This window comes from Dermacentor variabilis, chromosome 8 (genome assembly GCF_050947875.1).
Source record: "Dermacentor variabilis isolate Ectoservices chromosome 8, ASM5094787v1, whole genome shotgun sequence".
Lineage (NCBI taxonomy): Eukaryota > Metazoa > Arthropoda > Arachnida > Ixodida > Ixodidae > Dermacentor > Dermacentor variabilis.
The window spans coordinates 128506543-128522162 of record NC_134575.1 but is presented as its reverse complement, the minus strand read 5'-3'; positions in this window follow the sequence as shown (position 1 = coordinate 128522162).

Here is a 15620-nt window from a genome sequence, read left to right as displayed (position 1 = left end):
GCGCAAACGGCGCGCTACTGTTCCTCAATACTGCCGGTGCCCTGAGCACAAACAGCAGCGTCTACGACGACGCCGCACCGGCGATGCTCTGTCTGCCACACCACGCACGGACTCCGCACACATCTTGCAGTTGACCCACCCATGCATAAAGCTAGATCAGCTAGAGAGATGGGCTGCACCTTTAGTTAAACCGGCTAGGAACGGTCTCGCGAAATTTTTTTGGTTCGGTTTGGTTCCTAGATTGTGGAAAAACATTTGTTTGAATAATAGCAAGGGGAAAGTAAACAAGTCGCCACCACGATTCGTAAACAGCGGTTCGAGGTGTGGTAGCAGAAAAGTACGGAGGCCATGAACAACGGAGGAATACGAAAACAAATTTTGCGATAATGGCTCAGAGAGTTTGGTACTGGCAAGTGTTTTTCTGTAAAAAGGAATAGAGGAGGTAAGAATGTCGGCAAAGATGAAAAACGGATTTGTGGCACAACCCACCAGGTGCGATTCCAATTGGACACTCACAAGAACCATCCATCAATCCATGGTTCAGCTCCGATTTTGGTTCAGTTGCGGTTCAATTCCCCGCCCTGCTGCCTAGAATGACGTGAAACCGTCGTTTTCTAAGCGTTATCGCTCGCTGCGACGGCAGACATGAATTGAATAGACCGGAAGGAAAAAAAATAGTCTTACAATTGCGGCCTCTGAAATTGTTCGGTAGCGTTGTTAGTAATATGATTATCAGCACCAGTATCATGCACAGCGGAGTGTGTAGCCTCCGTGAGAAAAAACAAATCCAGGTCGCAGATTGGATGCGTAACTTACGATCCTCCCGTGGTGTTTGTTGCAGAGCTTTCGCAGAGCACACGGGATGTCTGGGCACTGAAGACCCACACGTGCTGCGTCAATTTTTTTGGCGATCTGCACACAGATTTTGGTGAATTCCTCTGTAAAACCGGAAGTCTTTAAAATGTAACGACACAAATGCATGTATCGCCACAAGGACACCGAGAGCGAGTCGAATGAGTGACAACTGAACTAAACAAATAGCTTATGTTAAATATCTTGAAAAGCTGGAAGAAGTTTCATAAAACGATGATACCATTCATTTGCGCACCAAAATAAATCGAAGCTATCATGTAAAACTACAGCGTTCCCCAAAAAGCAAGCTTCGCATTTGAAGAAGAACTCTTTGTCTTTTGTAGCTTCATACTGCCCGCGGGTGGATTAAAATATTGCCTAATTTTGAGACGCGCACATGCTTCATGTAATAGAGAAAGAGGAAGGCAGAGGAGCGCAGAACGCAAGAGGTGATTCTGAACAAATTGCTCTAAGTTAGGGCCAACTTGTTGCTCTATTTCTTTCCTGCCGCCTTCTGTTGAAGTTGTTTTGAGAATCTCATGCATTATTAAATCAAAACCAAACTAGACATAGTATTGTCCTCGCAGATATACAAAATGAACATAAGGAGCGATTTATTTCTGTGTGCTATCCGAACATGGGTACATTCATATTAGATTTTCAGTAATCGTAGTTTAGCAAAAGAGTTAAGTTCAGGGACATAATCAACCTAGCATTCACTGAACGCAACTGCGTTATGACCCACGTGCCACTGACATGCGTGAAACTCGTGCAGGTTCTTTCTTTTTTTTCTTAGCTCTGAGAACACCAATGACATGTCGGCGGCTATTTTGCTTTAGAGACAAGGAAAACTGGAGATGACGTACATCCGCTGCTGTGCCCAAAGTATCATCATGATCATTGTAATCATCATCAATCCGTTTTCATGTCCACTGCAGGACGAAGGCCTCTCCCGGCGATCTCCAATTGCGCTTCTCATGCGCTAGCCGATTCCAACTTGCGCCTACCAAATTTCATCACCCCAGCTAATTTTATGCCCTTGTCGTCAGCTCTTCTCTTCCCTTGGCACCTATTCTGTAGTTCTAATGGTGCACCGGTTATCTGCCCTGTGCTATACAGGTACATGACCTGCCCAGCTCAATTTCTTTTTTGTTAATGTGAGCTAAAATATCGGCTATCCGTTTTCGCTCTCTCATCCACATCATTCTTTTCCTGTGTCATAACGTTGTCCCTACAATTTATCGTTCCATTTCTCCTTGCATGGTTCTTAACCTGTTCTCGAGCCTCATTGTCAACCTCCAAGATTCATTCCCATATGTTATCACCGGTACAATTCAATTGCAAGGTGCGCGGACACTTTATGGACACGCGTATGTAACGGGAGGCCAAGCAGCCGCTCCACCGCACGCATGCCGCTCAGGGGGATGTAGACAAGCTCTCGTAGGCTAACACAAACACAGGCACAGCCGAGGGTAGGGGCATTTCCGTTGCGCTGTTGGAGACGCATACACAGTTTATTCCGTCAAGCAAGAACAGGTACGCAACGGGTGATCTGGCCGCTACGTCGCGCGTGAGTACGACTGCGGCCTGTTCGGGGGTAGTGGCTCGCTGGGCGATTCGCGTGATCGCCGAGTATGATCAAAGAGTAAGGGCAGCTGCGCCAGATTTTGCGAACTTCAAGCAAGAAAGTCATCAGGCGCGCCTTGAAGTGTTTGGCGGCGTGTCACAAGAACCAGACGGGGAAAAATGGGCGGTCGCAGTGTGGATTCTTGATGTTCCCACCTACTATAGGAAATACATGTAGTGTGTAAGCGCTGATCGGTAGAATTTTAGCGAGGAGAATTAAAATAAGGATACCGCCTATATTTGCAAAGATAATTGAACTAGTTTACAAAGATGAGGAAGCAAGCGAGACAGCCGATAATCGGCCACTGCTATATGCGATGTATCCCACTTTTTTCTAATGAACATATGTATTCGTAATTTGGCCTCCCTGAGTGCAAAGCGTCGCAGGATGGCGACGATGATGCTTTGAAAAATCGCTTGTCTGGAAATCTTTGGAGAACAAACGTAATTATAAGAACAATTTCAGACTTACTAAACGTAATTATGCGGAACGCTATGAGAGCTTGCACTACGATGGCTGTAACGTTGCACTTGGGGTTGGCACTTTTTTTGTGTTGTTGCTTTAAATATACATAGCACACCAGCTTTCTGTTGAGCACATAATAAGTATCCTCAAATCGGGCTCCTTTGGGACTTGGAAAAGTGCTTTATGCAGCGCGTATAGAGCTCACAGAAAGATGGATCGGGAATTTTTTCGATGGACTATGATTTCCTGATTGGCAATTTCTCTCGGACTGAAATATTTGAGAAGGTAATTAAATTATAGTAACGACTTATGTAACAAGACGGCATACAATATATCCTGGCTTGCTCGAAGTGATGGCAAACAACGTTACCTTGGTTCTGCAAAGAACTATTTGGCACACGCATATTCTTATATTTTGGCACAAGGTACGTGGGATACCGTGTATAACTGAAACATCAGTGCCAGATCGTTGAAATATAAATGTTTTGAAATGCTTTTTAAACGAAACGACTCTAGTTTTCTCTTAAACAACCGGTTTTAGTATTTTATCAGTTCACTATGGTAACGCAACTCACGGGCAATGCGAGACGCGGTACTGAAGAGCTTTAAGTTGATTACGACCACCTGGATTTTGTCAACATGCCCCAGAAGCCAGGTAGGCGAACACTCCTGTATTCCGCCACCAGGACTTGGTAACGGTATGCGGCCACGCTTCGAACGCGCGACCTCGTCACACTTTCAAGTAGGAGATAGCCATAGAGAGCCACTTACCCGTTGGGTGTGAACAAAATAATTCATAACGGCATCACCTTCACGCATATTTAGCAGGGAACAATTCGCGCCGGTGCTTGCACTGGGAAACCTGAAAACGTTGAAGGGATTGTTTCGTACTTAGTGATGGAAGGAAACTAACCTCTTCGCTGGCATTCTCGTTGACGCAGTCTACAACCTTGCTGATTTTTGTGTCGTCGATAACTGAGTGGAAGAAAAGAAACAGGTTTTTTTGTTATTTTTTGTTTTATTAAGCGCAAACGGACAGGGACAAACGGTATATAACAAACGACGTGGCACTGATTTTACATTCTCGACTAATCATGTTAAGAAAGCAGCACACATATATGAAGTAATGAAACGTTCAAGAAAACAGCACAAACAAGAACTGGACATGCCCACGACATTAGCCAAGCTGTACTGATGTAGTGAAATGTAAAACTATCACGAATGTTGCAAGTACTTTATGCAAACACATTAATACAGTGAACCTTTCTTTTGTGAAAAGGTCACCAGCAGTTTACTGTTTCGTATGCTATTATAACTTATGATGTTGTAGATCTACTGGCATGCAACTGACTTACATGCGTGTAAATTATACCTGTTTTTTTTAGAGAGGTAGTCACATGGGTTGCAATGCGCTGGAAGTTGAAATTCCGGAACTCCTTTCAGAGATAGTACATGCTGTCGAAGTAGAACATTCGTTGACCTAACATATTCATTCCCACAGAACAATAGAATGACGTCGCAGAACTTCTTGTACACGTGAGATATATTTTTTGGCATGGTTGACGGTAGATCGGCCTTTGTTTTTTGTCCCCTTATATGTCAGCACCCTGTCTATTGCGGAGCAGATGCGTCCTATCTTATATTTAGCCGACAAAAGTAGATCAGTGCCATACCCAGAACCCACACTCCTTAATTCATGTGGAAGCCGTAGCTGTGCAAAACATCAAAAAGCGAAATTCTTGGCGTTAACTGATGTACGAAATTAAAACTGCACATTCAGCACATATTTCAGAGCTCGCTCGCGGGTGTACTTTTGTTGGCCGATAAAATATCGCTTCGATGCAATAGCAGCTGAACTATCATCATGGTGATTATCATTACGAGCGCCAATAAGTGCTTTTACTTTCCCATAAACAACATACATTTGAATATAGACAGGTCTTGAGGAAAAAAGCTGTGCCAGCAGCTTGACTAAGTCCTAAAACCCATTTATGGCAGCAGTAGGGGGAACAGTGCATGAAGGAATGGTAACAATAAAGCAGAATAAGACGAATAAAATAACGCAGAAGAAACAAACACAAAACAGATAAACCGTAAGTTACTTAGCCGACATAAACATAAGAAATCAGCATGAGTAAATTTGCCATAATAATTAGTATGATGATGACATAAAACCCGAGGTGGTGAGAACGCAGCGGACTGAGCATAGAAATATACGACGCCACTTCAAAAGTCTGTTCATAGAAACATTACATCACGAAAGAAGGCAGAAAAGAGCGGGAAAATAGAAGGAAAGAGCTTCACGTAAAAACATGGCTGGTGGCTGCTTGGATGGCGCAGCTACGTCGTTATGTTCTGTAGTCCGGTAAAATATGTTTAGCAAGTAAAAAACGTATCTATGCTGATTTATAGAGAGAAATCTATTTTTGTCTTAGAGACCAGCCAGAATTATGGCATAGCCTCATACAGTTGCTCGACGAAAATATATTTCTGAATCTGTTGCCTGTTTGTGCATCAATTGTGCGAACAATTTACCATAAATGCGAGCACCAGCTACGACGTCTTCCTTTTTCTCAGTAGGGAAGAAAAATTAGGGCATTTCCTTTGGTGGAGTCGTGGTTGCGAGTAATGTCCGAAGCACAGTCAAAACGGCGGCTTAGATCTGGTAGAAGAATGCTTAAACACCTTCTGGTCAAACAATTATCCGTGATGAAGTATACTATGTGAAGTTTTTTTTAATGCTCCTAATTGGCAAAGCAATGCCATGTTCCCCAGCCCTTCAGTCGCGGAGCTCACTTCGTTCGGTCATCGTGATCCGCCAATTTCTGCGCATCACCGGGCGAAACTCATACCCGTCGATTTTAAGACTCATTCCCTGCGCCAGGCGAGTGTCTGCAGTACCTACATGGTAGAATGCGAATGGGTGGAGCAAGCATAATTGAACATATGGGTTGTAAAACAACAATACAGCATAAGTCAAGCTAGAAAAAGGAGAGACATAAAAACTGACATACAGCAGTTTAGGTTCGCTGGTTCGGCGCAGATCATCACGATCGGCAGAGCTAGCAGGAGGCATAAAGTGGATGTATTCATCTTGGAGGTGGCCGTACCACTGAGAACCGAAGGCAAAGTAATGCGTAAAACGACCTTTATCGTTTTATATACGTGCGCTTCGGCGACGACTTATGAGGCCGCCACCACGTCACCGCCAACTACCGTGGTCAAGCAGAACAGGTGCCGAGAAAAAAAAAGAAAAGAGAAACATAAAAGGACAAGAAAAAAAAGCACGTAAAGTCGAGAACGAGCGACACATCGTGTAAGCTGTAAGAGCTCTCGCAGAATAAAATGCTGGTGTCACACAGCAAATTTCGCAACACATATAAGTGATGTGCATGAGAATGTGGCTGTTTAACAGGTCGTGTCTGTCCAACAGTGGTACAGGTGCCTTGCGCAGTCTATGAATGCACGGAAACCAGAATGCTTGGCCCCCTCGCTCATCTGAAGACTTCCACTAAGATGAAGAAAAGAAGATGTGCTTTTGTTATTTTTTATAAAATCAGCCTGTCTGAGAACAGAGACAGCGTGGCATGGTAGTATAGTGAGAGCAAGAACTCCGAGTGGAGAGACTGAATTATTCAAATGTGTTTTTGGTGATTGACGAGTTTTTAGTCAAGCGTAAAATGCTATTCGCTGTAATTTTGGGCGTCCTTACTCGATATAAGAGCGAAGGTGAGCTTGCAGCTGTCATTGCAATGGCACGAATCCGCACAAGGCACAAGGAAAGGACTCTTATTGAATGCACAGTGGTCTCCAGGTAGTCAGTCATTTCAAGGTCACCTTAACCGATGCAATCTTTTCCGGAGTGGGATACTGGTAAGGGACTGGAGGTATAGGCCGTCATCTGCTGCCTGTACACTCGAGTTTCAAGATTTTTGGTAATGGCTCGTGGGTGCGCAATATGCAGTCGGAAGTTCAGTGAATAAGATAATGCATATATTTGACATAAAACTACTGCCTCGAAGAAACTGGCTGCAGTCCCTAATGACGATAAAGATCAAGAACCATTCTTAACCTGTAGATTCCTCCAAAGATAGAGTTTGTTGCCGTCATTTGGGCAAGGAAATTCAGCTTCTACAATTTTTCCTGTCCCGCTGGTAACACTGAGTCGGTGAAATGTTCCACAATAATGTCACGTGGTGGTGACGTTGAAGAACACAGTAGCGATACTGTGAAAGACAAAACTAACTTTTATTGGGGGAACCTGTGCCCACAAAAACAGGCTACACTTATAGCTCAACGATAGCGGCGAACAGGGTCGGCGATCGTCGAAAATCTGATCAACGGGTCAAGCGCGTCGGCTTTTATACATCAATCGTCGAATGTTGCAGACTAATCGCTGGGAACCGCGCGCCTTTTCACAAAGTTCTACATTATTTGCGTCTTGCACACATGCAATCAGATTACACAAGGTCCGGTCACAGACAGTGGATGAAGCCATCGATAACATTCCAGAAACTTCCCACACATGCAAGCGCGTCCTGCGCTGTGCGATAACATTTGTTAGGTGGTGAAACGTGACGCCAGATGAAGACAAGTACACGTGTCAATAATGATCGTAACAGCACCAAAAGTTCCTTAATGAGTGAGATATGCAGTGTACGCACATTCTTACCACAGCGCAGAAATCGACGGCCCGTTGCAAACCCCATTGCCCCCCTCCCTGCTAAAAATTTTCTGTTTACGAAACCCTCCAGGAAAGTGACTTGCTGCTCAGTTCGCAGCATGCAGAAAGCGGGCTCTGTTTCTACAAAGCACACGGGCATGTAAAACGCATGAAAAATTTTCAGGCGGTGTAACTAGAAACGCACAAATGAAATGCAACATTTCATAGGATCACTTGAAGTCACAGCGCTGGATTGACACGGACAAGATGACAGGATGTGGTGCACGTCCTGTCGTCTTCTTTCCGTGTCAATCCAGCGCTATGACTTCAAGTGATGAAACGAACCAACTAGCCGAAAAATCTGCACTCCTGCATTTCGTAGCGCCTGCAGTTAAAAAAATATACATACCGGTGACTTCGCCAACGCCGTTTGCACTTCCGCTCTTGTCGAGAACACTGGTTGAAGCTTGTTCAGCTGTCCCGAAGTGTAATATTTCATATTAGGCATAACAGGGGAGTAGCAGGAACGTAGGGCTCAAATTGCATTTATTTCACTATCGTCACGATTGGCCCACATTATAAAGTATGATGACGTGTACATTAATTTCAAATTGCCTGGATTTAGCAAGTCAAAACTACGATACCATTATAATGGCCTGCCTTTATGGAGGAAAAGCGTACTAGGTGCAATGATTACAGCATCAGGCTTTTCAGCTAGACATCCTGTGGTCTAATCTGGCGTTCGACAATAATTGTTATATTTGCTTGAAAGTCCCAATTTCGCCAAAAGGTAAAACAATGAATTTGATAGCAACGCATTCAGATATGAAGTAAGGCTCGTAACTTTAGTAGCAGTATGAATTGCACTAAACATAGGCTGTCTAAGTAAACGCGCATGGCGTGACGTGCTCAGACCCACATCGAGAGGAACATGGGGCCGAATAACGCAAAAGTATTCATATATGTTTTATTCCAGTCACCTAACGTCAAATTTGCGTAACCGCCGACGCAAGAACCGGGTGGTGACCCGCAGCGCTGCATCAGCAGCCCAATCAAATGCTCTCCCAAGTTTATAGCAGGTAACTTTTATTTGTTTTCAAAATGAATAACATTGCCTACATTGAGCGCATTTTTGTTTGTAATTTGCTACCAGGAGACGAGGAGCAAACTCAAGTCGAGAAGGGTTCGAAAGTTCCCGGCCCTTCTGTTTGCGAGCTCACTGAAAATAGATAACCGGATGAGGAGGGTGGTGCCGGCGTCTGCGATTGGTCCTGCTCGCTTTACTTAGCTTCCAGTGGGTGGCCGAAAATAGCGGCGGCGTGCAACGGAAGGTTAAGAATGCCGCTACAACGGATCCTCAGCAAAAAAAAAAAAAAAAAAAAAGAGTTGGCAGAGCGTACTCGTAAGCGTGCCGAAATTGCTCGAAAACGTCACACGGCCACGCTTTATTACACGCAAATAAATCCATGCTCGCCGGCAGGTGCGAGTAGCCAGTACTTGAGCGAGCGGCCGCAGCCATCTTTTATTCCTTTCACAGCGGGGAACCCGCGGCTATTCAGAAAAAAAATTCATTTTGTTTCGGCATATTAATGCATCTTTAACGCGTGCACGTCACTTGGACGCGGTGAGTTTTCGCGGTTTTGTGACGCCACGTGAGAGGCAGGTGAAGTGGGTGCAGCTCGATAACATTTGACAAAAATACAGAGGGCGAATGGGGATAGGCGTAGAATCAGAAATAACTATTTTTCCTTTGTACGGTTAAATAATGCATAATTAGTGTATACGCGTCGTGTCAGATGGGGAGTTCTCGCGGTTTTAGTGAAAAAATGAAAGTTTTTGACCAATTGCTGAGGGATGATTGCAGGATTGGAATAGAAAAGTTCGGAATAGTTTTACGCTACAGCGGCCACGAACGCGCTGCTCGATGCACCAAGCGGCATCGATTAAAACTAAACTACAGGGTCTCCTTGGCGTTGTCGGCCTTGCATCGGCCTTCCGTTCATCTAGTGTGGCTTGCTTACGGCGCGCGCTTTTGAACTACAGAACATTTTCGCTTAGCCTTGGCCTCCAGTTCACATGAAGCCGTGTCTGTGCGCCTCCGGCGTTGAGGTGCACCGTGCGCCGCATATGCAGCAGCACGTTGTTCCTACGATCACGGAGTGCTCTTGGCGGCGCCCTCCTTGCTTCAGTGCGATTAGCTTTTCGCGGGAGCTTCTCGGCTGACGTTCTGAAAATTAACGCTCGGTGGCATGCTTGCACGATGTGATGGACGCGGCGCATACCAACAGAAATTCGTCACGGCAGAGTCCTAGCATGGCTACTACGTATGGAAAAAATAATAGCACAAGCTGGCAGGGTCCGCATAGCTGTGTTACAATGCATTCCAGCAAAGGAAGCCGTCTGTCCTGAAGACATAGAATACAGCTGCTTCTGTGTACCACTCTGTGCGATTGAAACACGAACACACTCAACATATTTCGCCAAGTGACGTTGAAATTCTGACGCAAAGAGAAAGCGTGCAGTTAATGCACTTTTCTTCAGAAAAGGTAAGAAAGCTCAAGAAATCAATATTCTGATGCGCGATCATTGACGACGGTGCAATACGACGTAGTTTGTTCCTGTTGTTTTGGTCGCCATCCCACTCTGCTTTATGACACCTTGTTACCTTCGGTGTCGCGACCTACACTCTTAAGCAAAATTACACCCTTTGGGTCGTATCTTGCCACAACAATAATTTTCATCTGTGTAGTCCGCATTTCCTTTCTTTAACGCTGCGAGCTCGGTACTTCAAAGTCATGAATGGCATGCGCGTTATCAGCATGACAGAATTCTCGTAAGGAAACTAGCGGGCTCAGCGTTTTTAAGAAAGGAAGCGCAAGCAAGAAAGATTACGATTATCGTTGTGTGGCTAGATACGACCCAAATGGTGTAAATTTTTTTTAGGAGTGTACCATGGAATACGCTCATACGCTCGAGGCATGTCTCTTGCCACGCTGTCACCAACGCACGAGTGCCACATTTCTGCTCTATCTGTCGCGCCGTCTTCGACCACTGCTCATTCTGCGCCTTCTGCATCAGTCGCGACCGACGACTTTACAAAGATGATTGCACCGGACCTCTCAACCCAACAAGCCGCACAGCTCCACGGCCTCCTCGAGTCCTACTCCGACATTTTCGATCTGAACGATCGCCCTTTGCGTCAAACTACGGTCGTGACGCATCGGATAAATACCGGCGATGCAGCACCTGTTCACCGACGCCCATACCGGGTGTCGCCCTCTGAGCGACAAGTTATCTAGAGCGAGGTTGACAAGATGCTTGCCAAAGGGATTATTGAACACTCTGCCAGCCCGTGGGCGTCCCCTGTCGTTCTCGTCAAAAAGAAGGATAACAGCTGGCGATTCTGCGTTGACTATCGTCATCTAAACACGATCACCAAGAAAGATCTATATCCACTTCCCCGCATTGACGATACTCTAGATTGTCTCCACGGTGCCACTTATTTTTCATCTATAGACCTTCGCTCTGGATATTGGCATATTGCCGTGGTTGAAATGGACCGTGAAAAGACCGCATTCGTCACACCAGACGCTTTATATCAGTTCCGAGTAATGCCATTTGACTAGTGCAATGCCCCAGCAACCTTTGAACCGATGATGGACCTGCTCTTGCGTGGTTTGAAATGGTCCATCTGTTTGTGCTACTTCTATGACGTCACCGTATTCTCTTTTTCGACTCATCTGTTCTGTCTTTTTCGCACAGCTGGCTTACAGCTCAACTCATCGAAGTGCCACTTCGGTCACCGCCAAATAACCATGCTCGGACACCTCGTCGATTCGTCAGGCATTCGCCCCGAACCCGCTAAATGTGTAGCACAGATATTGCAGCCGCCATGAGCAGTCTCGCTACCGCGACGTTTAACCTCGTGGCGCGGCATTACGCTGACACCACCTTGCTCTCGCCCCCGCGTAGCTTCCAGCATGCCAGTGTAAATAAAAGGTTAGGGCACGCCGCTCATCCATCCGCTAACAGCGTCTAATTTCAGTTATTCTGCTTGAAGGTTACGAAAAACTTTTACGGCCGGAGATTCGTGACGTGATGTTATTTATTAATGTGGTCATTCTAAGATTTGTTAGAAAAGCGTTTCAGGGCATCTTTGGACAGGCTAAGATACCTGGCCTGTAGACAACGCTGAAGTCAACATACAAGCTAATTATATGGCATGCAGCAGGGAACATGGAAACTCACGTAATCGCTTGCTCTGCCCTGCAGCTTGGAACGTCCTTGCTCGGTTCCTATTCCGTTAATGCGGCTAACAATTTTCCCTTACATGAGCATTATATGGCCTTGCGGCCTGCTGCACTACAACCCAATTGCATTGTCGTTTGTCCCCATACACTAATCGTCATCAGTCTTGACCACATCTCCTTTCTTTAACGCTAGCGCGGTACTTCCTTGTCACGAACGGCTTGCGCGTAATCAGCTTGACACAGCATTCTCGAAAAGAAAGTAGCGAACGCCGAGTTTTCAACAAAGCAAGCGCAAGCAAGGCAGACGAATATTGTATGGGGGCAAGATAAGCCCTAAAGGGGGTAAACTTATTTTTTAGAGAACGCAGAACTAATTTGCCATATTGGCACGTGCTAGTGACTGTGAAGAAAGCAAAATTGTAAATGGCGAAACTAGTTTTTCATTGGGCGTACCTGTGCCCTCAAAACCATGCTACACCCAAAGCACAACGATAGCGGCGAACACAGCGGCGACCGTCGAAAATTTGTGCAGAGAGTGAGCGCGTGAGCTATTCTGCATGAGCTATCGAATATTCCAGAGTAATCGCTGGTGACCGCGTGTCTTCCAGTAAGTCGTACGCCATTCCCGTCGCGCGTACCTGCAATCAGATTACACAAGGTTCGCCGACAACCGACAGCGGAGAGAACCCTCGATAACATTCCAGAAACTTCCAATACATGCAGTACCTCCTGAGCCGAGCGATTACACTTGTTAGACAATGAAACGCGGTCATGCGACAAAGTACACGTGTCAATACCCTCCTCTTATAAAGGGTCGTCCCGATGCTGCAAACACAAAATAACAAAACAGCAGTAACAAAACAACAAAGAAACAAAGTCCTAAGTAACAAGGAGCAAAGAAATCCGAAGCTCAGCTATGTAAAGTCTGAAGGTCTCTTAACGTTGGAAGAATGGCTTAAGTCGCACAACATGGGGTACTTCTGGCTGTGAGCGGCGGCGCTGGGACAGCGAAACGACCTCATAATCGAATGCGCCAATGCGTAGGATAATTTTGTACGGTCCGAAATAGCGGCGTAAAAGCCTCTCACTAAGTCTTCGTCGGCGTATAGGGGTACATACCTAAACACGGTTGCTGGGCTGGTATTCCACGTAGCGTCGTCAATGGTTGTAGTGTCGCCTGTCGGTCCTCTGCTGGTTCTTGATCTCTGGTCCTCTGCTGGGCGAGCAGTCGTGCTTCTTGGGTGCGCTGGAGATTGGCGGCGACGTCGACAGTTCCTTCGTCGGTGACGTGCGGCAAAATCGCGTCGATAGTCGTCGTAGGGTTCTTACCCTGTTGTAGTTCCGTGCGGCGCAAGAAGCGTTCCTTCGGTCACCACCACCGACGAGACATGAGGGAGTGCATCAGCCTCCACATTGGCCAGGCGGGCGTGCAGATCGGTAACGCCTGCAGGGAGCTCTATAACCTCGAACACGGCGTCCAGCAGGATGGCGAAATGCCCAGCGACATGCTGTCCGTGGGTATCGACGATTCCTTCTGAACCCCTTTTCTCCGAAACCGGTGCCAGCCGTTGTGTTCCGCGCCCCGTGTTCGTCCATCTCGAGCCCACCGTCGTCGACGAGGTGCGCTCAGACGCCTACTAATGAAACTTAAGGGTAGGGACATGCTTTTATCTCGCCGCCGCCGCTGCTGCGAGGAGCATGCGAGGATGCAGGAGAGAAGGTCTGCGTCTCCCGATTCGTTGAGCACCATCACGTGGTTATTTTCGCGCCCTTTTTTGTATTTTTTTTCTTTTTTTCGTCTTGGAGCAGTCATCGCCATGACAATTGGCCGTCTAGTTGTAGCGCAGCGGTATTCGCAAGAGGTTTGATGTGTTTTGGGTACGTTTGCTGGCTACCCTCGGCATTGAAGAACTCAGTTATTGCTTTGTTTTAATTTACCGATTTGTTTTAAGAGTAATGGAGGTGAAAACGTGTGCCAACGGAGCTTTTTTCTTTGTTGACGGGTGACGGAGCTCAGGCATGGTTATGCTTAAGCATGAGTAGATTGGTGCGAGGGTTGCTTTCGCGGTTATTACATAGTGAAAGAAATTCAACTAGAGGGGACACTCGGCGAAAAGTGGCAACAGGAAACACATCACGGCTATAGTATTAATCCCATGTGTTACTTGACACGAGCATCGAAAAAAAAGTGTAATGAACTTACAGAGAGCGCTTTATTCTTTTATTCTGTCCTGATAAAACTAAGAAGTTTTGTGTATAAATGAACCTATACTTAGCCACTTATTTTTCTGGCGCTACCTAGCAATAAGCTAGGCGCGACACATGCATGCGACATGCGCCAGACAGGCCACCGAAGCCAGCGCGGCTGGTTGCGCACGTAAAGTTCGCCTGTTCGGCGACCCGTCTCTTTTGGATGTAACGTGTTTCTTGGACTCCCTGCGAACGCTTGTGTTCCTTCTGCACCTCGACACGGCACCCCTGTACTATTGGACTACGTAACGGTGCGAAATTTTGTCTGACAGTCTGCGACGCATTTCAAGCAATTTCGCCTTTTACGGCACGGAACCGAGACTTGTGGCGCAGTTAGCGAAAAACAGCTCGGCCGTTTTGGCATAGTTAATTTCAGTTAATGACTCGTACTAGGAGATGTTTGCGACACTTTCTATGAGACCCGGCATTTTTATAACTTATTTCGTTAGTTTTTGAGCACGCTCGCCGCACCCGGCTTTGTGACGCAGTTTCACGTGTACTGAATCTTACTGGGACAAGTTTAGGTGCTTTTTCTGACCGCGAACATTATTGTAACTAATTTGGTTACTTTCTGGGGTACATTTCAAGCACAGTGGCCGCGCCTGGCGCTGTGGCGCAGTTAGCGGAAAGCAGCTCGGCTGTGTGCCGCACTTGGTTGCGCGTGCACTGAATCTTACTGGGACAAGTTGTCACGCATTCTGTGATCCCAAACATTATTGTAATTATTTCGTAACGTTTTGAGGTACTTTTGAAGCATGCTCACCGCGCCTCGGGTTGTGAAGCAGTTAGCAAAAAAAAAAAAAAAAGCAAGCCGGCCGTGGTGACAGTTTGGCCTGTACTGAATCTTATCTTGGTGAGACAAGATTCTGACGCTTTCTATTGTTCCGCAACGCATACTTTCTTTCGGTACTCACGCTCGTCGAAGACACGACGAGCGATTGCCAAGAGTGATGACACTGGAGCGCGTTGCTTGGGTGAGCAGAACGGGCAAAAGATAACGCCGAGAAACCGGAAAACGAAGAACTCGAAAATTCTGTCTTTTGAACGACTGAAAACAGGCTTTGCACCCGCGCATTTCTCTTGAGTGCGAGTGGAAGGCATTCTGCAAGTGTCTAGCATAGCCTGGCTGAAAGCCTGTGTTGTGGCCACCTCTGTACATGTAGCGTACTAACGCGTCGGCTGAGGCCAAATGCACAAGCAGTCGCCCGTGCATTTATGCTCGTAACGTACCGGAACTAATGCTCGGGGATGGGGGAGTGCTTGGAAATCAGATGTTTTCTTCATAATCTCTTGGACGGCTTGAAATCAGTTGGGCGTTTTCGACGTCATGTATGTAGAAGCGAATTGCTTTTGTTTGTAATATCAGCCATTCATCATTTTCACACGTTTCCCCTCTACACGCAGTAATTTTATAAGGTCTAAATAACAAAATTACACATGCTTGTAAATATTTTTTTTCAGCTGATGTTGTCTGGTAGAGCTTCGTACGGGAACTACCTGTTGACACAGCGCT